The sequence below is a fragment of the Abramis brama genome, assembly GCF_963993115.1.
Source record: "Abramis brama genome assembly, chromosome: 3".
In the NCBI taxonomy this organism is placed as follows: Eukaryota; Metazoa; Chordata; class Actinopteri; order Cypriniformes; family Leuciscidae; genus Abramis; species Abramis brama.
In genome coordinates, this window is record NC_139965.1 from 3,347,247 (window position 1) to 3,372,491 (window position 25,245).

Consider the following 25,245-nt stretch of genomic DNA (forward strand, 5'->3'; position numbering starts at 1 on the left):
AACTACTGTAACAAATGTATTGCCTGCTTAATGCATTAACTAAAGTGTTCCCAAAACGTTTTTACCTTCCAAGTTTTCTGAGCTGCCCTGAATGGAAAAGACACCTGTTGCAAAAAAAAATATATATTTTTAAGAAGTTGATTAATGTTGCATTTGATTCTTTGAATATTTGCATAAAGAATTGCTGAACAGTATCTATAATTTCAGTATCATCTGACTGATGCATGCCATTTATACTCACCAAAAAGTAAAAACAGGTAACCGAGTCCCTCCATCTTGTTTTTAAAGATGCAGGTTACTGGAATAAAAGGACATCTTCAGTGAGGACATCATATATTGCAATAATTGAAGTTATAGGTGAGATTTTGCATGTGAGAATGACATACTGCACCTGTGATGGTCAGATATGAAGAGTTTCTCCGTCTTCCCTCTTTATATTCGTCTTTCTCTCTTCGCAGCTTCAGTCTCCACCCTTATGAGATCCTCTCTGGCCGTTTGCTGAATAAATTTCACACGTCATTGGACCTCCAGAATTGCTTTTCTCTGCTCACCTTCACCTCTCACGTCAAGACTGATTTACAAAACAAATCTGCCAAAATGTATTGAGATTGAGATTGAGAATCTCAGGCGTCAGAAGAGAACAAAATGGCCGGTACTTCAGATTCATTTTCATACAGTTTTTCTTTCCAGGCTTGTCTACATCCATCTAAATGACCGATATATACAAGTAAAAGTGAACATTTACATCTCATAAGAAAACACAGCATGGTTACGATGATTCAAATGATGTCAGATGATTCCTAATAGGAATTGATCCTGTTCTGAACAAATACTAATGAAACTCATGGAGGGGGGAAATCTGCTGAGTTTGCAAAACATTATCTGGCATTTTTCATCAACATCTTTTATTATTCAAATGTTTTGTACTGAATAAGGTTTTAATAAAAAGGTTTGTTGTAAAGTATAGATGGCACAAAATTTGAGAGATTTAGTCAGTCGAAACAGTTTTAATCTAATTTGATCTAATTTTGTGTCTCAGGAAAATAGTGATCTATGACATTGTATTGAATGTAATAGACACTGTTCCCAAATTAAGCTAGACGACGACGATGAAAAAGATGAATATGAAGATGAAGATGATTCAATAACAAGCAGTGCTTTAAGTGGGCCGGTACGCGCCGGTACTCAGTACCGCCACTTCCAAATATAGCTCTTGAGAGTACTGCCACCTCTCCATGCGCCCAGAACGTGCTTTTAGCGTACCGGTACTCTCATTTGCACATCTGTTATAATCATTTGGCTGCGCTGCCGCTTTTCAGAGCGCCCTTCACAAGCACGCTTCCTAATTCGTCCCACTGAGAGCAGAGACTACATTACCCACACACCCTTGTGTTTTACAAGTGAAAAGCGCATGCGTCGCTTTTGCCGTTGTCATGTCAACAACTCAACGTGGTCCGGAGAAGGTGTGTAAAACGCGCAAACATAGCTGCTCGGTTAAAATACAAATACAATGAACACTTAATATGCTCTCCTGGCTTCAGACTCTGAGTAGTAAAAGAACAAGGTCAGAATCAGAGGACTCGCTGGCTGACACCCCACCAAGCCAGAATGATATCGCTGCAGGTCAGACGCAAGCTAATGAAAGCAGCACTTGTGCCGCAGCCGCGGACGACGGCACTTTTGGCGACGAGGACGAGAGTGACACCATTTCTACCGATGACAACAGCCGCGTTAGCGAGCATGAGTGGCCAGAATGTTGGTCCCAAGCACAAGTCTGGTATTTCTCCACAAATTACAAGTGGCTGATCAGCAGAAATCAAAAGTTGGGTTGTAGTGTGTGTAGTCAAGTTTGTGCTCGCGTGGACATGCAGCAAGGGCAGAGAGTGTCGCAGGAGTGGAGTGGGTGCTTAATCTCGTCTTTTGGAAGGGACAAGGCTGCACAACAAAACTCACTATGAAAGAAAATAAAAGAGCACAGAGACTCAATTTATCACAAGAAAGCAGTTGAAATAAAAGAGAAGGCAACACAAAATACAATGCAAAAACACATTGAAGATATGAGAAAGGCTGACTACGCTTCAACTTGCAATGTGTTTAGAACAGCTTATAAGATTGGCAAGCATGGCCGTCCCTTTACAGACATGCCAATAGATGTCCAGTTGCAAGTCTTAAATGGTGTCAAGATGGGCAGAGTTTTGCACTCTAATAACTCATGTGCAAATATACTGGATCACATTGCAGCTGAAATGAAAAAGAAGGTAGTCAATGACAGTGATGAATGAAAGAAAATTGTGTGTGCTCATTGATGAATCCACTACAATAAGTGGAAAGTCTGTGCTTGTCGTGTGCCTGCGGTCAGCTATTTCCAGTGAAAATCCAGACACAATATTTTTTGAACTGATTGAGCTGCAGGGGACCACAGCAAAGGACATCACTGAAGCACTGTTAGGATGTCTTCATAATAATGGCTTTGACCCTCACTACCTACAGGAACATTTGTTGGCATTTGCTTGTGATGGAGCCTCAGTGATGCTTGGGAGGAAAGCAGGAGTTGCTGCGCAGCTTTGTTCCAAATTCCCTTACCTGTTTGTCTGGCATTGTTCCAATCACAGACTGGAACTGGCAGTTTGTGATGTTTTGAAGGAGGTAGGAGGAATCAACCACTTTAAAATATTTTTAGATCAGCTTTACTCCCTCTACCATGCATCACCAAAAAACCAAAGGGAGTTAACCGAGAGTGCTCACAATGTTGGACAACGTCTCCTTGTGATAGGCCGTGTTTTATCAGTGCGTTGGGTTGCTTCAAGTGAGAGAACAATGAAAGCAGTATGGGAGAACTACCAAGCTCTGCAGGTACACTTTACAAGTGCTGCTGCTGATACCAGCAGGGACTCAAGAGAGAGAGCAAAATACAAAGGACTCAATGATGTTCTCACTACTGTTTCTTTTGTGGTCAATCTTGGCATCATGTATGACGCTCTCACAGAACTCAGTGACCTCTCAAGAATGCTCCAGAGACGGGACATGACTTTGGATCAAGCCGACAGGCAGCTGGACCGACAAATCCGGGTGTTTGAGTCAATGGTATCCACACCTGGTCCCTACACACAAACTGCCATTGAAGCTGAAAAGAAGAAAATCTTCAGAAATGTATGCCTGCATGAAAATCAGAGGGTTATAAAAATCAACCATGAGCAATTTTTCCGTAGCCTGGCTGAAAATGTTAAGTGCAGGATGACTCCAACAACTTCCTCACATGTCAGTAGAACCTCATCTGAAAAGACAGAGAGTCACCTCCTCTCAGACATCAAGGTCCTCCAGTCTGACTCCTGGCCTGCATCTCTAGATATTCAATATGGGGATGCAGCGGTCAGACGTTTATGTCAGAGATTCAGAGTTGGGGAGAGGGAAAGTGTCCTAGGATTTAGGGAGTATAAAGACCTTAAAGCTTCCAAGACACCAGCAGCCCTGAAGCCGCTTCTTACAGTAGTCCACACCATTGCAGTATCAACAAGTGAATGCGAGCGAGCTTTCAGCTCAATGAATGATACTTTGACAGATAAAAGAAACTCTCTCGACATCAAAAGGCTTTCAAATCTGATCTTCCTGAAATGCAACGGACCACCCTTGGATCAGTTTAATGCACAAACATATGTGCAGACATGGCTGGCACTAGGGAGGAGAAGTGCAGCATCCACAAACTGCGAAGCCCAAAGTGAAAGGAAAGTGGAGCCCAAAACGTGCTGGAGCCTTTTATAGGTAAAATGATTTGTACAGTATTTCTCATTTTTCATTTGGTGTACTGTGATTGTATTTTGCTGAATCTGCTTTTGTATATTTTTCAGGGGTAAAGAAATGAACCATCTTCAAGACTCAAGTTTATGTTCTACTGTTCTATGGTTATTATGTTATTATGTTTGGGTTGCTTCAAGTGAGAGAACAGTGAAAGCAGTATGGGAGAACTACCAAGCTCTGCAGGTACACTTTACAAGTGCTGCTGCTGATACCAGCAGGGACTCAAGAGATATAATACAAATTATTTTATCATTTATTTTATGTACATTTTATTTATGTTCAGTAGCTCTTTCTACAGTAGCTCTTTCTAAGGCTATTTTTTCAATACCCTTGTGCACATTTTATTTATGTTCAGTAGCTCTTTCTACAGTAGCTCTTTCTAAGGCTATTTTTTCAATACCCTTGTGCACATTTTATTTATGTTCAGTAGCTCTTTCTAGCTCAAGCAAATCCACAAACTAATAAAAGGATTTATTATTTTGTATAAGGTCGTCTGTTGACTGCTGTATATAAAACCCCTTCAATATAGTTGTTGTTACCTCAGGGGAGGAGGGGAGTCAGCTCAAAAAAAAAAAATAGAGTACCGGCACCTCTTTTGGGCCACTTAAAGCACTGATAACAAGAGTATTTATTCCAAACGCGATAACAGTGTGCACTAGACACAAACAATACCGGACACTGAACTGATGAAAAGCAGGAACTTAAATACACAGACGATTAACACAAATGACGAACAGCTGGGATGAATGTGGTTAGTGTCCATGGTGACTGATCGGTGGCGGGAAACCAAGACAAAAAAACACATGTGATGAATGAAAACAAACTAAAAGTCCATGAATTGGCAAAATACAGATATGGCCAATTATCGGCCAATCAGTATTTTGCCTGTTGTTTCTAAAATAGTCGAAAAATGGGTGGCTAAATTACTAATCCAACATCTCAATAAAAGCAATAATTCACTTCACCCTATGCAATTTGGATTCAGGGCCCATCACTCAACAGAAACAGCCAACTGTTTGTTTTAGGTTAAAAGGTTACCTAGATAAGAGTTCTTATGTTGTTGCTGTCTTCCTAGACCTAAAGTGAGCTTTTGATACTGTTAATCACAAAGTTCTTTTATCTAAATTAACATATTTTAATTTCTCTGAGCAAGCTCTCAACTGGATAAAATCATACTTTCCAGTAGAAAGCAATGTGTTCATATTAATGATTCAAAGTCCCCATTCTGTGAATGTCCAGTAGGGGTCCCCCAAGGCTCCATACTTGGTCCAATCTTGTTTACATTGTATATAAATGACCTGCCAGAGGCATGCAAAAATGTTGATGTTCAGATGTATGCAGATGATGCTGTAATCTTTACACATGATAAGAACTACCAAGAGATAGCATCCACACTTACATCTGCAATGGCTCACATTGATGACTGGCTCACTAAGTCATGTCTCTATCTAAACACTAAAAAACTGTATGTACTGTCTGTATGGCGTTCACTAAACAAAATATGAAGGTGTCACATCCCAATGTGTTCTTTAGAGGACAGGAGCTTGATATTGTTAATGAATTCAAGTATTTAGGAGTCATATATGACTCCACCCTAACATTCAAACGTCACGTAAAAAAGGTGGCAAATAAAGTTAAATTTAATTTGCAGAATTTTAAACAAATTAGGCCATTTCTTGATACAAAAGCTGCCATGTTGTTCTTACATACTATGATTTTTTCACATATTGAGTATTGTTTTACAAATTGGTCATTAACTAACATATCTACTCTTAAAAGCATTGAATCTCTATTTAAGAAAGCCATAAAAACTTTTGATAAAAATGCTTTGTCATTTCACCATTGCAAGATTTTAGAGAGACATTTTTAATCTTTGACAATTTTAAATGTTTCAAGTATGCTTGTTTAGTATATAAAGTGTTTCATAATCTTGCCATAATCTAGCTCCTTCAGTATTACCAGCAGATTTCGTGTTTCTCAGGAGCTAATTAAATGGAGAAATTCGGCAGGCAAACCACATCATCTCACACGGAATTGTACAATCAGGAATTTAGCGAGAGGAATTCGTTCCCCACAAGGATTTCACCTCAGATTCATTTAAGTTTGTGAACTTGAACACGAGATTTGCCGCATTGATCATAAGCCTCCTTGATTTGGAAGTGACCTCAGTCTGCATTGCTGCTCGCATCGCTGCTTATTGACAGAGGACTCGACGTGATTCACTCTCCATTCATCTCTGAAAGTCTTCAGGAATCTAAGCTAAGTTCCTTTTTAATGCTCATTTCTAAAAGCTATCAGGGTATTGGCAACATGCTTGTTGCTAATGCTATTCGTGTGCTTGGACTTATCTAGTCGTTTTCATTAAAATGCTCTTGCTAGGCTTACGCGATCATATTGGCAATGTGCGTTACTTATCTGTTGTCACTGGCTACTGCTCGCGTTGCACATGCCGTGCTCTTAGCACTATGCAGCACAGATTCAAGCAGCTTGCGGTGATAGTTAGGAAATAACAATTTATGGTGCAAACAAAATCATTTCTGCAGTGGCACAGCTCTAAAAAGACATTAAACAGTCACTATTCAGTTGAGTCAATTCAGCGTAGATCCTGTCGGGTATTGGACACGCTTGGTCTATCTAGTTTCTAGTTCTCGGAAACACGGCATTCTTAAAGGCATACTATGCAGTTTCCGTTTTTGTCAAACAGCGACCCCTAGAGTCGCTGTGGAGTACTTGTATTTAACGTTACTGTCATAAATACGTTTCTCGTTTGCTTTTCCTTGACTCTTCTGACTGTGCTTTCTTCATTTTCTTCGTAGACTCTGCCATGATTCACGTCTGAAATGCGTGCTAGTGTCTTCCATAGAGGCTGCTTCATATGTTGTTGATGTATGTGACGTCGTGCCGTAAAACAAGTCGTGATTCGGCGCGGCACCATCTCTCAAACCTGCATTGCTGGTTTTGCCAGCGGCGTCCCCCCTGTCTGTTATTCAACACTAACAACATCGTAGCTTGATGGTCCTGTGAAGGAGTGTGGAATCATGGGAGTCATCATCTTCACCTCCAAAGCCGATGGAATCAGTACGACGGGAGCAGAAATCATGTTCATGAATGAGGAAGCACACTGTATTCATTGCTTAGCTGTGCACTGCATCTGACTCAGAGCTACAGGGTTTATGCTTCCCCTGCCAAACTACACTGGTTTTAATACTAGTCCTATGGTTATACAAACATGCTGATTGAATCAGATTTTGTTGCCGCTAGTCTGAGCTATTGCTGTAGGGTGTATGCTTCCCTTGCCAAACTACACTAGTTTTAGCAATAGTTCGGTGATTATACAACATGCTTGTTGCACATTCCGTGTAATCTTCCCCCAATAGATCCCATGCAATTGTTAAATTGGCTACAGCAACACGCTTGTTGCAATGTGTCCTTGCTTGCTTCAGCGGGGGTGATGCTTCCCCCATGAGATTGGATCTGCAATGCTCAACATATGGCGCTAACATCAGGATGTATTAACCATTTTATCAGCCTCAGTTGTGTACGGTAGTGGATAAAAAATAAAAATAAAAAATAATAATTGTATTTTCTTGCTTTCTACAGAAATAAAATACAAGCAAGTATAACAAGGTTATGACATCATTGACAGGTGTCAGTGTACACAGTTTTTGCAAACCTACATATTTGTACCTAAATATATCTAAGTATCAGAATCACACTTGTTGCATTAAACCATCCAGCTGTATTAATGACATGTTGCTTAATTCTGCGTGAACTGGAAGTTTCCACCAACATTACTCGGTATTGTGATGTATTTCCATTGAAAAGGATAATTAAAAAGGAAATCTCCAACTCTCATCTCTAGCTTACAGTCGTCACTCAAAAGAAACTGGATCTGGACTGTGGATATACAACCACAAGCAAGCAGCTGATTCATTTTGATATCTCAATTTTCCCTTCTTCAATACATGACAATATGCATGTTTACTGCTTAAGCATTTCGGGTATTGGCAACATGCTCGTTTAGGTAATCCAGGTAAGGGCAACATACTTGTTGCTTAAGGCTTTCCGGTATTGTTGGTAACATGCTGTTGCTCAAGCTTTTCAGGTATTGGCAACATGTTTGTTTCCTTGGCTCACTCAGATAACTGCAAAAGCATCCAGAATTGCACTGTCAGTTGGGTTTGGGGGATATTGGCATATGGTTTTGTTTTGGGGGGGTTATTGCTGCTCTCCCTGCTCTTATCTATGCTTAGGCTGTATGGATACGCAGGGAGTTCTCGCCCAGAACAGAACCATACCGCCAATCCAAATTGTATGCTAATTGTCAATCGTATTTGACAATAGTGGTCCTGACAGAACTGAACATAATGGTGACAGACATATTAATGTTTTTAGATTTTTGGAGTGAAAGTGATAGTTTTTATTTTAAAGTAAAAAAAGATCAAATTAGACACTTGGGGTAAAATGGGCCACCCAGAATTGGCACAGAAGGCCCCAAATGGCATGTTATACTTGTGTTTATTTTTAAATGTAATACTTAATGTAATTAATGGGGTTATTATTTAATATTTCCATGAATTAGATGTAAATTTCAGACATCTTTGCCTTCATTAAAAACAGGTTGGTTGAGTAAAATCATTAAATTTGCATTCATAGTGATGCTATTATGAAATATCTTCAACTAAAATAGGGGCAAATAAATAAGTAAATATTTAATAATTTTTTACCTTTCAGCTTAATCTCTTTTACTGGGGTTCTGCTTTGTCGGTCATTGGTTATTACATTTTTATCAACTAAATTGTCAAAATAAAATTGTATATAGAATAGTTGATTAAGTATGTTACATTAATGACACATTAATCAATAACACACATATAAGTGAGCAGTTCATATGATAATTTGGAGACAGGGAATCAGGCGTTGAGGAGAATGTCTGTGCTTACAGGACCGGAGGATGGTGGATGACAGAGTAAATGATGGACCGGATGCACACACCTCACTGGATGACAGGAATGCAGATCTGATGGACATTTACAGGAGAATGGAGGACTAGGAAGATGCTGGAGAAGAAACACAGGAGTGGCACAGAAGGAGAACGCTGGAGGAATTACAGGAGAAAACGCTGGAGACAGGTCGCTGGAATCGCTGGAGAAAACAAGGTCCACTTCATTCGGGAACGAGACCGGACAATGAGCTGGGGCGAGGTGTGTGCTTATATAGCTGAGGTGATGAGGGTGCAGATGAGGTGCAGGTGTGTGTGTGTTTAGAACTCAGGAGAGGGAGTGCGCTGTGATTGGTTGGTGCAGAAAACTGGCAGATCTGTGACCGTACTCCCCCCTCCCGGTAGGCGTGTCCTCGCGCCGTAGATGATCCAACCGGGGAGGGGGGGTGGCCATCCTGGAGTCTAGACTAGAGGGTAAGCAGGGGGTGCAGGCAGGTTATGAAGACTCCAGGGTGGAACTGGCAGTTCGGGAGACCAGGGCGTAGTCGGCAGCTTAGGAGACCTGGGATGATCCACCTTTGTGGCCTTGCCCAGGGACCCAGGCCCGGCCACTATGGCAGAGGGCTTTTTTCTAAATTTGTTCCATTTTAAAAGTAAATCCACATGGTTCTGAATGGGGGCATATTTCCCAATTCTACCCTATTATAGTATTAATTATTATGATTATTAAATACAGATTAATTACTTTTATTAAGAATTGATGTTATGTATTATGCATTGTTGCATTTATTGCTAATGTATCTAACATGTCTATGTAAATGCACCTTGAGTCCAAGACAAATTTCCTCTCTGGGATAATATTTGATTTTCTTTCTTTTCTTTTTTTTTCAACAGAAACGTTATAAATTCTGTGTTCTCCTCTGAGACGTTTGCAGATTAATTTAGTGTGTGGAATGTGGATCAGACTCTAGACTATCACATATGAACAGATTATATTAAAGGGATAGTTCACCTAAAAATTTAAATTAGCCCATTATTTACGCACCCTCAAGCCATGTAAATTCAAGACTTATTTACAAAACAAATCTGCCAAAATTGCACATAAAAATTTGGATCTTTGAGAATCTCAGGCGTCAGAAGAGAACAAAAGAAATGTCAGGTACTTCGGATTCATTTTCATAAAGTTTTTCTTTCCAGGCTTGTCTACATCCATCTAAATGACCGATATATACGAGTAAAAGTGAACATTTACATTTTCAGATAATGTTTTGCAAACTCAGATGCTTTCCCCCCTCCCTCCATGAGTTTCAATAGTATTTGTTCAGAAAAGGATCAATTCCTATTAGGAATAATCTGACATCATTTGAATCATCGTAACCATGCTGTGTTTTCCTATGAGGCATTTCTCATCAACATCTTTTATTATTCAAATGTTTTGTACTGAATGAGAAAAAGCTTTGTTGTAAAGTAAAAATTTGAGAGATTTAGTGATGATGAAGATTCAATAACAAGAGTATTTATTCCAAACGCGATAACAAGCCAACATGCGAGACAGTGTGCACTAGACACAAACACAGACGATTAACACAAATGATGAATAGCTGGGGTGAATGTGGTTAGTGTCCATGTCATGTCAAGTCAAGTCAAGTCACCTTTATTTATATAGCGCTTTTTACAATACAGATTGCATAAAAGCAGCTTCACAGTGATAACATGAAAATAATACAACAAAGTTTGTTTCTAGAAGAAAATTGCGTCATCGTCCACCCTAAGTAAGTCAGATCAATAATATTGTTGAATATTAAATGTCCCCAACTAAGCAAGCCAAAAGCCAAGGCAACAGTGGCAAGCAACCAAAACTCCATCAGTTGACAGAATGGAACAAAAAACCTCAGGAGAACCCAGGCTCAGTCGGGGGCCAGTTCTCCTCTTGCCAACAAGCGAACAGTGTATGATTATGATCCAGGCAGCATTACAGGTCAGAAGTCAGATTGGACGTGTCGATGAGGCCTTCACAGGGCTGATGAGGCTGGCACTTCAGGGATGCATCATGGATGGGTCCAGGTGCAGGTCTACCATCTGATCTGGATACGGCCGGGATTCGGCTGACTTCAGCAAACAGGAAGAGACTGGTTGACACTTCAGGACTGCGTTGTCATCATATCCAGGCACAGGTCCTTCATCTGTAAACCTTGGATAAACAGAGAGACTAATATTAGCGTAGACACCATCCTTCTAATGATGTAACGAGTACATCAGGATTTATGGGAAGTGTTCCCGGTTCCGGCTGACCTGATCTATGCAGCCTAACATTGAATTATAGAAGTCTATAATGTGTTATGTGTATGCTAGGTCAAAGAGATGTGTTTTTAGTCTAGATTTGAACTGACAGAGTGTGTCTGCTTCCCAGACAATGTTAGGAAGATTGTTCCAAAGTTTTGGTGCTAAATAGGAAAAAGATCATTTTGATATTCTAGGTATTATCAACTGGCCGGAATTTTGAGATTGCAATAGACGTGAAGGACTATAATGCGTTAAGAGCTCGCTCAAGTACTGCAGAGCTAAACCATTTAGTGCTTTGTAAGTGATCAGCAATATTTTAAAATTTATACAATGTTTAATAGGGAGCTAATGCAGTGTTGACAGAACCGGGCTAATATGGCCATACTTCCTGGTTCTGATAAGAACTCGAGCTGCTGCGTTTTGGACCAGCTGTAATTTGTTTATTAAGCGTGCAGGGCAACCACCCATAATAGCATTACAATAATCTAGCCTTGATGTCATAAACGCATGGACTAATTGTTCTGCATTTTTCATTGAGAGCATATGACGTAATTTAGATATATTTTTAAGATGAAAAAAATGCAGTTTTACAGATGCTAGACACGTGACTTTCAAATGAAAGATTGGTATCAAAGAGCACACCCAGGTTCCTAACCGACGACAAAGACTTGACAGAGCAGCCATCAAGTGTTAGACAGTATTCTAGATTATTACGTGAAGAAATCTTTTGTCCAATATTCAGAATCTCTGTTTTTTCAGAATTAAGTAGTAGGAAGTTGCTAGTCATCGTTTTTTATATCAGCTATGCATTCCGTTTATTTTGTGAATTGGTAAGTTTCGTCAGGGTGTGAAAAAATATACAGCTGAGTATCGTCAGCATAACAGTGAAAACTAATGCCATGCTTCCTAATGATATCTCCTAGGGGTAGCATGTACAGAGTGAACAGCAATGGTCCTAGTACTGAGCCTTGTGGTACTCCATACTGAACTTCTGATCGATAAGACATCTCTTCATTTACTGCTATAAACTGATAACGTTATAATAATGTTATAACTGATAATCCGTTATAGTCCTGTTATTATCCTTTCATGTCCTGTTAATTATGTCCCTTTTTTTAAAAGCCTTTTTATTGTTTTGCCAGTTTGTGTCCAGCAGAATGTGTCTTGGCCACTGGTGGAAAATTGATTAATCAAAGAAGAATAACCAAGCACACAGAGGTAAACGCAAGATTTTCATGAGGTGAAATTGAATAGAATATTATTATAATATGACCAAGCCAATGGAAATTCTACTACAAAATACCAGGAACATATTGTCACGGTGTGGTGCAGGCAGAAGAAGACGAGGGAGAATAAAAAAGTTCTAATGCAAACTTTTACTAACAATATAATCCAAACAGGTACAGACAGGCAGAAGCTACACACACTCTTAATACAGCGGAGATCGGACAAGGACTGACTGAACAGAATGGAACTAAATACAACCACAGATGAACACTGATTAACAGAACACAGGTGAGACAGATGACGATGATGACTAAACAGGTGATAATGACGTTACCATAGATACAAATGAGTGGCAGGAAAACAGAACAAAGGAAGACATGTGACTAATTAAAACAAGACTCAGACAGAACACAACTGTGACACATATATAGTGTGATACAAGTTCTTTACTTTTTTGTCCAATGACGAATTGTTTTGTGTGAGGTTAGTATCTTCTGCACATGTGTGTTAAACCTGCAGACCTGTAGTTTGTCCTGCTTTCCACTCCATCTGGATCAGCTCAATCATTGATCATTTCCCTGTTGTTTTGTGTGGATTTGAATGATGTAAATCAGAGCTTGAGCTGCACAGGAGTCCAGCCCCTGCTCAAACCTTATTTTCTTTCACATACATTCTTAAAGATAAAAGTTCTTTATTGGCATCAATGGTTCCATAAAGGACCTTTAATCCATGGAATCTTTCAACTGCACTAAAGGATTTTTATAGTGGGAAAAAATGTTCTTTAGATTATTAAAGTTTTTTTTTTTATAGTTTTTTTTTAGAATTGTTCACTGTAAGGTACGGAAGCCCTGAACCGCAACGTAAAATAAATAAAATCCCAAAAAAATTATAATAATATTTTTTACGAGAATAAAGTCGAAATATTTCGAAATTAATGTCGAAACATTACAAGAATACAGTCTTCCATAGAGGTTCTTTTTTTATTTATTTATTTTTTAAGAAATGGACTCATGAAGTCAAACTGCCTTGGACATGGATCTAAACATAGTAGCTTTTACTCTTATCTGTGCTTTCAACAAAAGAAAATTCTACAGGTGCTAATCTACCAACATGACAATTACCATTTGTTTTAGGTCGCCTATAGACGAGCACGAAGACAAGATTTTAAGGGGTTGTCTAAAACCTGTGAAGGTCCGCTGACACAAACACATCCGTTTTTGGAAACAGTCACAGTATTTGAAATTTTTCAGGGAAATCATTGACTCTTGACTCTTTTTTGAATCAAAACTCTTTGCACGCCAACATTAAATGTGGCCATTTAACTCTTTCCACGCCAGTGTTGGTAATTTAATTCTTTCCACGCCAGTGTTAAATGTAGCCATTTAACTTTTTCCACGTCAGCTTTAAAGGGTTTAGTTCACCCAAAAATGAAAATTCTGTCAGCCTCATGTTGTTCCAACCTCGTAAGACTTTCGTTCATCTTCGGAACACAAATTAAGATATTTTTTATTAAATCTGAGAGCTGTCTCACTCCTCCATAGGCTTCTATGTCATTGAAACTTGCCAGCCAAGAAAGTTAGTAAAGACAATGTTTAAAATAGTCCAAGTGACTACAGTGGCTCAACCATAAGTTTATCAAGCGACGAGAATACTTTTTGTGAGCAAAAAACAACAAAAATAATGACTTTATAAAATAATGGGCATATATCCGAAAAAATAATGGGCATATATCCGAGCTGCTGGCTCCGCCCTATTCTCCCAAACTACCGGCTTCACCCTGGTCTCCCGAACTACCGGCTCCACCCTGGTCTCCCAAGCTACCGGCTTCGCCCTGGTCCCCTGAGTGGCCGGCTCCGCCCAGGTCTCCTGAACTACCGGTCCAACCTGGTCCCCTGAGTGGCCGGCTCCGCCCTGGTCTCCCGAACTACTGGCCCCACCCTGGTCCCCTGAGGGGCCGGCTCCGCCATGGTCTCCGGAACTACCGGCTCCGCCCTGGTCCAACGTCCTTCCAAGTCGTGAGCATTTCTGAGCACCACCACCATAACACACGTAAGCGTTAAATATGGCAGCATAAATAACTTAAAATACTACTTCATATTTGGCCATACATATAAGTCATTATACATCATTATAAACTATAAAGGGTCTCCTTTTATTTGTGTACACTCACAATAACGACAAATCCTTGTGTGTTTGTAAAATAAAGAAAATAAACAGGGTGCGCTTTCAGCTGTCATTGTCTACGCAAGAAAATTTCTGAAAGACATCTGAATCATGAACTGAAACTCGGTGAATACTTATCTCACAAACATAAAACGTACGTCTAAAGAAAGCTTGAAATGTCTACTTTTAAATAAAACAATTCACATTTAAAACAAATATTGTCCTGCAATGTAATCTGTATGAAACTAAAGAGATGTACAGTTTCTCCTGGCTCAGCTAATTATCGTTAATGTGATCACATCCATGCGCAGAGCGCGCTATTCATAAGATAATGTGAGACGATCTTTGCAAAATGTTAAACGCCCCCAACAATGCCTTAGAAAGCATCAAGTTCCATCATCAGATTCATTCACATTCACGAATAGATCACATTTTCCTCAAGGCAAGGCACGGCAAGTTTATTTATATAGCACATTTCATACACAATGGCAATTCAAAGTGCTTTACATAGAATAAATTAAAATAATAAAAAGAAATAAGAATAATTAAAATGGTTTAGAAAAATAAAATAAAATACAGTACAGTACAAACAGTCGGACGAACAGCGGCACAGTGCTCATTCAGTAAATGCATAGCTAAACAGATGTGTTTTGAGTCTGGATTTGAATGTAACTACTGTAGGAGCACGTCTGATCTCCTCTGCTGGTTCCAGCTGCGGCTGCATAATAGCTAAAAGCGGACTCGCCATGCTTAGAGTGAACCCTTGGTATTTCTAGCTGATATGATCCTAATGTTCTGAGTGATCTGTTGGGTTTATATTCAATGAGCATATCTGCAATGTATTGAGGTCCTAGGCCATTGAATGATTTATATACCAGTAATAATACTTTAAAATCAATCCTAAATCTAACTGGGAGCCAGTGTAAAGACCTGAGGACTGGTGTGATATGTTCATATTTTCTGGTTCTGCTCAGAATCCTGGCTGCAGCGTTCTGTATGAGCTGCAACTGTCTTATGGTCTTTTTGGGAAGGCCAGTGAGGAGTCCATTACAATAATCCACCCTGCTGGTGATGAAAGCATGCACAAGTTTCTCTAAGTCTTGTCTGGAAACAAAGCATCTAATTCTTGCAATATTTTTCAGATGATAGTATGCTGATTTAGTTATTGCTTTGACATGACTACTGAAACTAAGGTCTGACTCTAGTGTCACACCAAGATTCCTGACTTGATGTTTAGTTGTTTGACCCCTAGAGTGAAGGTATGCGTTCACCTTGAGAACTTCATCTTTGTTTCCAAACGCAATGACTTCAGTTTTGTCTTTGTTTAACTGAAGAAAGTTTTGGCACATCCAACTGTTGACTTCATCAATGCATCGGCACAGGGAGTCAATGGGGCTGTAATCGTTAGGCGATAGGGCTAAGTAGAGCTTTTCCTCAGAAGAAGAGCGGGACTCCGACAATGAATGTTTGCATTTTGAATAGCGACTTGATCCAGCCGTGGATACAATTTCAGATGAGTAAGTTTTTATTCATTGGACTATTTCCAGACTTCTATTTGGATATATTTTTAAAATGCAATTTATTTCTGTGATGTAAATCATTACTCCAGTCTTCAGTGTCACATGATCCTTCAGAAATCATTCTAATATGCTCATTTGATGCTCAAGAAACATTTCTTATTAATATAAATGTTGAAAACAGTTGAGTTAAATTTTTCAGGATTCTTTGATGAATAGAAAGTTTAAAAGAAGAGCATTTATCTGAAATATAAATCTATTGTAACATTATTCACTACCGTTCAAAAGTTTGGGCTCAGTAAGAGTTTAGTTTTTTTTTGCTGTTCTTGTTTTTTTGTTGTTTTTTTAAAAGAAATTAATAATTTTATTTAACAAGAATGCCTTATATTGATCAAAGTGACAGTAAAGAAGACATTTATAATGTTACAAAATATTTCTATTTCAGATAAATGTTGTTCTTTCGAACTTTCAGTTCATCAACGAATCCTGTTTTTTTTTTTTTTACACAGTTGTTTTCAACATTGATAATGTCACAAACTGCTCCGAGACACAAAGGTTGAGATCCAATTGCAGCTTTATTAGAAGCGTAATCCAGAATCGTAATCAGCACAAGCAGGGGTCAAACACAGGAAGGCAGTCCAAACAAACAACTAAACAAACAAACAATCAAAACAGGCAGGAGTCAGAGGCAAAAGAGTAATCCAGGGAACAGGCAAGAAATCCAAAAACCAAGAGACATGAAACCAGGGAAAACGCTCGGAAATGCAGTGCAACAACATACAAAACTTTGCAGTGAGTGATGGGGTGAACCAGGCTTATATGGGGTGAACTAAACAAGAAGATGAGATACAGGTGAATGTGATAATGAGTGCTGATGAGTCCAGGCAGAGAATGATGGGAGATGTCGTCTGTGAGTGAACATGAATGTCTGGTGTGGAGTGCCCTCTGGTGGCTCTCAAGGGCACTCCAGCTGGTGACCGTTACAGATAATAATCAGAAATGTTTCTTGTGCAGAAAATCATATTAGAATGATTTCTGAAGGATCATGTGACCTTGTAGACTGGAGTAATGATGCTGAAAATCCATCTTTGATCACAGGAATAAATTGCATTTTAAAATATATTTAAATAGAAAACATATTGGATATTGATATTGGGGATATTTTGGGGATATTTAATTTTATTCTATCAATCAATAAATTCCACTAGAAACAAACTTTGTTGTATTATTTTATTTTAATACTGTGAAGCTGCTTTGATACAATCTGTATTGTGAAAAGCGCTATACAAATATACTTGATTTTGATTTGAAAACATTTATTTTAAATTGTACAAATATTTCACAATATCACTGTTTTTGCTGTATTTTGGATCAAATAAATGCAGCCTCGGTGAGCAGAAGAGAATAAAAAAAAATCTAAATCTTTTGAACAGTAGTGTAAATCTAAAGTTTTTAAGTAAAGTATTTTTGTAAAGAAAATGTATAATCAGATTATTTCTTTTAACTTAACCCTTAAACGCCAGCATGTTTTGCTGGATTTTTTTCACGTAGCAGCAAATCATTTCTGGTTATACAGACATAAGAAATATGAAAAAATAATCTGTAAAATGTCTACTTTTTTATGTGTCCACTTACAATCGAAACAAAACATTGTGCTTTTGTAAAATAAAGTAAATAAACAGGGTGTGTTTTCTGCCTCTCCGTCTCCTGTGAACTTTTTTTCTGGAGCACGTCTCTAAACTTAAACAAAACTCAGCGAATACTAGACACACAGACATGAGCAATATATCTTTATAAACATTTAAGTGTCTACTATTAAATGATCTAATTCAAAATGAAAACAAATCTTCTCTGTTTATGTAATCTGTATGAAAAGAGAGAGATGTCAGTCGTTCTCATGGCACTCATTATCTGCTAATGTGAACACGCCTACGGAGAATGCGCGCTATTGAAACGCAAATGGTCTGAGGCAATCCATGCAAACCCGTCAGCGCCCACATCAACTCGATAAAACACATCAAGTTTTATCAGATTCATTTACATTACGTCGTCTTGTGAGGTAAAATATTAGCGTAATAGTAATATAATCCTGGAAAAATGTACCTCAGAAGTGCTGATTTCAGTTTCATTTCGAGGAGCAACGGATCCAGCTGAGGACTGTGAATAGTAAATTCTTTATTCTTAAGTGCTTTGTACTAATCGCGTTATGCAATAGTGTCTGTAAACCGCAAAAAGACTGTTTAAATATGAATCGCGATGTGTGAATGAACGGCACAGATGCGTGCTATTGTTTACTACAGGCACTTACATTAGTAAACATGCTATTTTTACATGAACATGAGCTTTTCCCAAACTATATTGCTATACTGAGATGAGTAAAAATCACCTGAAATATGTTGAAATAAAATGTCTTTGTATAAGTAAGATATTAAAGTGCAAATTAACATTTATATGCCCTATATTAATAAATCATAAAAACGATATGTTACAGACAAAATATGAATGTTTAGACAAGATTTCGTTGACTAGATTTAGATAGATTATAAAGTTTTTACTGTAAAATAGACTACTATATATATAGACTATATGCATCTGGAAACATTTCATATGCCTTAAGAATCGCACCTTTAACCTTCTCATAATTCTGACTATCAGTCCAGCTCAAAGCAGAATAAGCTCTCTGCGCCTTACCAGTCAAAACACATTGCAACATCAAGGTGCGTTCCGTTTCGGGCCATTTTTGTTTATCCACAAGGCGTTCAAATAACACAAAAAAAGTGTCTACATCTTCCTCGTCAAACAAAGGAATCAACCGCAAATTTGCCGCCACATTAAAATTAGAAGAAAGCGGAGCGCTCTCTACCACTTCATGTAAATCACCGTCACTTAACATTCTTACCTTCTTTCATAAGGTCAAGGTTGTTAAGGTCAAGGTTTCATAAGGTTGTTGCAGGTCTAATTTTCTTTTTTCTAAAACCTGCTGTGCAAACACTGTCTCCTGTTCTAATTTTCATTTCTCCATTTCCATCTTAAACTCCATTTTACGCTGTTCCATTTGGAGAAGAACTAATTATTTTTGTTGTTCAGAAGACAGAGTTGCAGAAGGCACAGTTACCGGTAAATCTACAGACTCCGCTACAGACGACATCATTCCTTTTTTTATAAGTGCTATTTTTAAAACAGTTTGAATATTCTCTTTTAACTTTTTATCATTCGTAGAAAGGCTAACACCATGATGCGTTGTGACTTCAGTCAATTGATCTTTCATTAGTAAATTTAAAACCTGCTCAGAAGGACTTTGAAAGATGTCATATTTAATAATTATACTTCAATCAACGATTCCATACGAAATAGCTCTTTAAAAGCAAACACTTCCACAGCTGCAAAACCACCAAGAAAAAAAAGGATACCCTGGAGATTCAACTTCACACCCTCCCTAAAAATAAATCTAACTAAGTAGACCCTAATCTTCAAGCATACAGTGGCATGCACCTGATACCGCAAGTCGAGAAGAACAACCAATTAAATTGGCAATTCCCTCAAACCTCTGCGTGCTCCCGAGACTCAGCTCTAACCACTGATCTGCCCAAAAATAACAAACTAAAAAAAAAAAAAATTCAACATATACCCCAAAAGGATATGCCGCTAAATCCTAACAATGAAGTTAATCCCAGGGTTCCCCACTAAAGCCAATACAACTGTGATCAAAAGATAATATTTGATAATAAATGCACTCATCTCTCCTACAGTTTTTGACAATCAAAAAAAAAAATCAAAAAAATAAATAAAATAAAAATAATAATTTTCCCAATCCTGTTACCAGGCCAAATATAAACTAATAAAATATTCACACATATCTCGACAAAACCAATCCCAATCAATACAAATCCCTAAACAAGCAACAACGCAAAATGTTAACTACTTACCAAACTTGTCTTCAAAAAGAAAACAACAAACCGAAAAAACTAAAATATACAATTTCCGGACGAGCCCCCATTTGTTGCGATCCAGAAGGATATCTGAGCTTTATTTTACATTCTTCCTCAAAATGAGCCGAGATTCGACCATCTAAAGCCACAGGTATTGACCCGAAGGACAAGAAACTGCCACAAAGTCCATCACAGCCCCAGAACAGCACACCGCCGTCAGGAAACATGCAGCTTTCGTAGGAAACGACGAACACCTGCACACCGGTGCTCCCAATCACGCGGGAATCAGCCAGTCACCCGCAAACAGTACAGACGCAAAATACACACATAAAACAAGTAACGGCCGACAGGGACGTCACACTTGCATCTTTAATAACTAGATCAGACAGTGGCAGAGATGTGAAGTTGCTTTCATTTGCAACCAATCAACTGAGGTGTAAATGTCATGTGACTAAAATGACATCGTGGCAACAATGAAAACACAATACCCACACTTGCAGTCCTTGCATTTGACCACTTGTCTACTTGCATGACATATGTTCTGTATTTGTTCGAGTGGGCAAAAGACTGCACGTTGGTGTAGAAATGCTGATTATCTGATGAGACACACTTACAACTAGTGTGATAAAAATACAGTTTTTACAGAACTTTGTGGACATTTTAATTTTGTATACTTTGCACTTTAAAATTAAGGTAAGTTCACGCCATGATGGAATTACTGTTATTACGAGGTTCAGACTTGTAAAAAGCATTCACGTCCCTGTTGAACTCATAATTACAACCTGTAAATTCAGTTTTGTGAAAGCCTTGTAACACGTGATCACTGCAGATTCTTTTTGGTTGATGGTGTTTGCCATAGAAATGCATTAGTCCAAGTCTGAGGAGGTAAAGTCAACAGATGACACAAATTAATTGTGGTGCTTCTAATTAAGTGGTAAAAAACAGTTGCAAATAGGCATAAGTCATTTAACGTAGGACATTTTCCTTGAAATCGTGAGATTTTGGAGCATGCGAGTTCCTGAACATAATAAATGATTTGATACGCGTATTGCAAAGTCCTAGTCAAGCAAAGTCTGTTCACTCGGCGGCCGTATTTATTACTTATTAATACGACTTTTTCTGCCATTTTGCGCTTTGGACTTAAATTAATATACGAGTGCTCTGTCTTTGTAAAGGCCTATTTAAAGTCTTTGGAGATTTTCAAAATGTGTATTTTAAATGTCCTTTAAAAAAAATTTGTAATACTATAATATTGTGAAATATTTGTGACTGTCTTCACTGTTGAGGAAATGTTATTTTGTCAGAATACTTCTTTATCCCAGAAACAAATGCTTTATTTGCCATAATGTACAGTATCTACCAGCAGGAGGTGCTCTGCTTCCTCAGGGATGTTTCCTCTCCGGACAGAAGAAGCATGTGTGCTTTTATACCAAAATATAACTTTTATACCAAACTTGGCTTTCTGTGATGTTCTAAACGTTGATCAAATTCTGTTGAATTCTGCTGATTTCACCAAGGTCATCTAGCTGACTGACATAAAATCATGAAGAATGAAAAAATAAAATGCTAATCCAACTTAACTTGGCACTGTGTTGTATATTGCTGACTCTTTTAAAGTGTCTACGACAGTAAATTAACAAATGTAAATGTAATTTTCATCACGCTGTGCTTTTAATAGTGCAATTAGGATTTTTTTAAATAGTAAGATTTGAATATTATTATAATCAACAATAATGCAATTTTTTTTTTCCAGATGATAGTCAGAATTGTGCATAATTGCTAGATGTTCGGTCAACAATCTGCATTCTTGTTTTTTTATTTATTTATTTAAAGAAATAGATGAGGCATTGTAAGTCATTTTAAACTTAAAAGTGAAAATGGAGGAGGAGAAACAATATCATGTGATTGAAATGACAGACGGACAGAAGACGCGCTGATATGTAAAGCTGATCTAATGTGTCTCTCATCTCTCTCTGTCTCACAGTAATCATTCATTTAAACATCCTCAGCCGAAAGCAGAACGAATCCGGAAAAGCTTGAAATGAACACAAGGGTTTTCTACAGGAGTCTGTCACTTGTACTGGGTGAGTAAAACAACTTTCACGTGTCTAATATCTTATTGATTCCAGCTTTTTCTTTTAGATGCAGAAACAATGTTCATAAGACCCCAAAAGGCAATCTAATGTGGTGAGTTGATGTATTAAAATATTTAGTTTTGTGTTGTTGTTGGTTTTCCAGTAAAAAAAATTATAATCCCTAAAACACAAAACAAGATCAATTTACTACTACAAGTTTTTGTCATATCCTAATAGCAAATAGTTTTCCCCCGGTGGTTTTAAAGGGATAGTTCACCCAAAGATTTAATTTTGTCATTACTTACTCACCATCAAGTTGTTCCAAATCCAAGTGAGTTTTTGAAGAATGTTGGTAACCAGACAGTTATAAAATACATATAAGTCAATGGCTTGCCTTCAACTGTCTGAAAATGTTTGTGCTTTAACTATTCAAATCTAGTCAAGATACGGGAGCAAAATGTACAGCAAAAACTCTTATATCTCAGATTCAGAATATAGTGTATGTGACAGTTTTAGGTATTCTTATTATTAGCAGCATACATCTGTAATATAACATATACAGTAGGTTTTCAGCATCTTTTTGTCACATTCTCCAGGAAATTTGGCACTAAGAAGAAACGTCATGCAGTCATCGACATACGGCCTCTGGTTTGCTGAAAAGGCCGTTGACGGTAATCCAGGTCCGGTGAAGTCGTGGTACGCGTGCTCGTCAACCACTAATCAGACTAACCCGTGGTGGAGGCTGGATCTGAGTGAGACTTACAGAGTTACTAGAGTGGTCATTACTAACATAAAAGAATGCTGTGCAGAACGAATAAATGGAGCGGAGATTCGCATCGGAAACTCTTTGGAGAACAACGGCAACAACAATCCCATGTAAGACCCTCTTTCACACAGCAAAAGAGTTAGGAGAATGTTGTACTAACATTATCAGAATCTTTTAAAGAGGACCTATTATGCTTTTTTTACATGTTCATCTTTCATTAGTGTTTAATATTGCTGTTTGCGCATGAAAAAGTCTGCAAAGTTCCAGCGGGCGTTATTCAGTTTCATCAGTTATATCAGTTTCTAAACTCTCTGAAATTTCCATTGGAGTCTTGAGTTTTCTTCCGGGAATGAACACGTCACAATATTCCTCATTCAAATAAATCATACACATCATACTACGGTTGAGTTAGTTAGAAGTATGTTGAAACTGGCGGTTATGGTAAGAGGTGCGACATTTCCCAAACACGGTCGAAGCGCTCGACCAATCACAACACACTGCTCCAGCCGACCAATCAGAGCACAGTGTGCTTTTCAGAAGGAGGGGCTTCATAGAGACAGGAACTAAACAGAGCGTTACTGACAGACTGGGAAGAGAGGAGCTGCAACAATGGAGAATATGAGGAAAATAATCAACATTCAAGCAGGAAAAACAAAAACAAAATCAAGACAAGAAAATGGGACATTTGAACATTTAAGAAATATTGCAAATCACTGTTCCCAGAATGTCTTTATAACGTTAATGTATTACCTTGGCAGTGGCTTAACCCTTAGGGGTCGACAAACGTGCCGGCGCAGTTTTACTGGATTTTCTTCACGCAAAATAGACTTAAAATATTCCGTCATTTAACGTCATACAGATAAAAGAAATATGAAAAAAGAAACTGTAAGTGGCCACATACAAAAGTAGACATTTTACAATCACAACAAAACACAACAAAACTAAATGGACTGATTGTGCTTTTGTAAAATAAAGTAAATAAACAGGGTGTGCTTTCTGCCTCTTTGTCTCTGTGAACTTTTTTTTCGGAGCACTTCTCTAAACTTAAACAAAACGGAAAAATCCGCTCTCGCCACCCTGCCAACGACGCCGTAGAAAGATTCGTGGACGCTCTGATTCTGACGTAGATCGAATGCTCAGTCTTTTTTTAAACTTTATTTTAAGGGTTTAATTATAGTCACATGTTTGCTAAGGAAATAAACCATTGTGGTGTGGCTTTTGTGTTCATGGTTAAGTGCTAATCTAATTTGCATTCCCGCTGAAAAACAAGCATTCTAGTGACAAAATGTTGCCTATAAATATTTCAATTTCTACAAACAATGCCTCCAACGAAGTGGTCCAAGTATGGCAAAAAACACAACAAAGACTGGGAAAAGGATAAACAAGTGAATGGTCAAGTGGTTGGTGATCAGAGTAAAGCGATGTGCAGGTAGCCTACTGTAAAACGGAGATATTGGAAATAAATAATAAATGATAATGCTGAAACTAAATAATCTAATAATATTGTATTAAGAATGTGTGTGTATATATATATATATATATATATATATATATATATATATATTAGTAGCCATGAATTACTTATACAAGTATGTATAGCCTACTATATTATACTATATATATTAGATATATTAGTACATCTAATAATATTGGGCTTGTTTTGGGCTTGTTTTTGAAGCTCCAGTTGCTTATTTGTCTCGCGAGAGTTGGCAACTCTGGCGAGCACACACACACACACACACACAAACTCGCACACATACACATATGAGACGCGAGCACACACACACACACACTCTCGCGCACATACACATACTCAATGTGACCCGAGCACACACACACACAAACTCTCCGCGCACATAAAAAAATTATAGTTTCCAAAATATCAAGCAGCAAACTGTTTTCATATTTCTGAAGGGTCATGTGACACTGAAGTAATGATTTTGAAAATTCAGCTTTGACATCACAGGAATAAATTACATTTTAAAATATATTCAAATAAGATTTTAAAATGTAATACTATTTATCAATATTACAAGTTTTACTGTATTTTTGATCAAACAAATTCAGCTTTGGTGAGCTCATATATATAAAATATTGTTCAAAATATTGTTGTTTATTTTATGTTTGAGCCTGCTCTTTGTTACTTAATTATGTTGTGGATCGTGTGTAGGCTAATTTTATTGTTGCAGTTGAAAAGTATCCGATTGATCCTTGTTTTTATTTATTTTATCTATTTCGGAGCCTATTCTCTTTAATGTTGTGGATCGTTTGTAACTTCATTGCAATTTAATTCAATGTACTGTCGTTCTAATTTCCATAACCGTTGTGTTATGATGATGATGCTAGCTCCACGGTCATCCTGCAGGGCCTGGCGCTCTCCCTGGCAGTGGCAGGTCATAGATATCATATATAGCCTAAAGGCTAGATGTCTCGTGCGCGCTGCTGGCCAATGGAGGTCGACGTCCGCACACGGCGGCCATCATACCACAGTGTTCTCGCTCACTTGTTTAATGGTGCATGTACTTTTAAATAACCATAACTTGCTCAA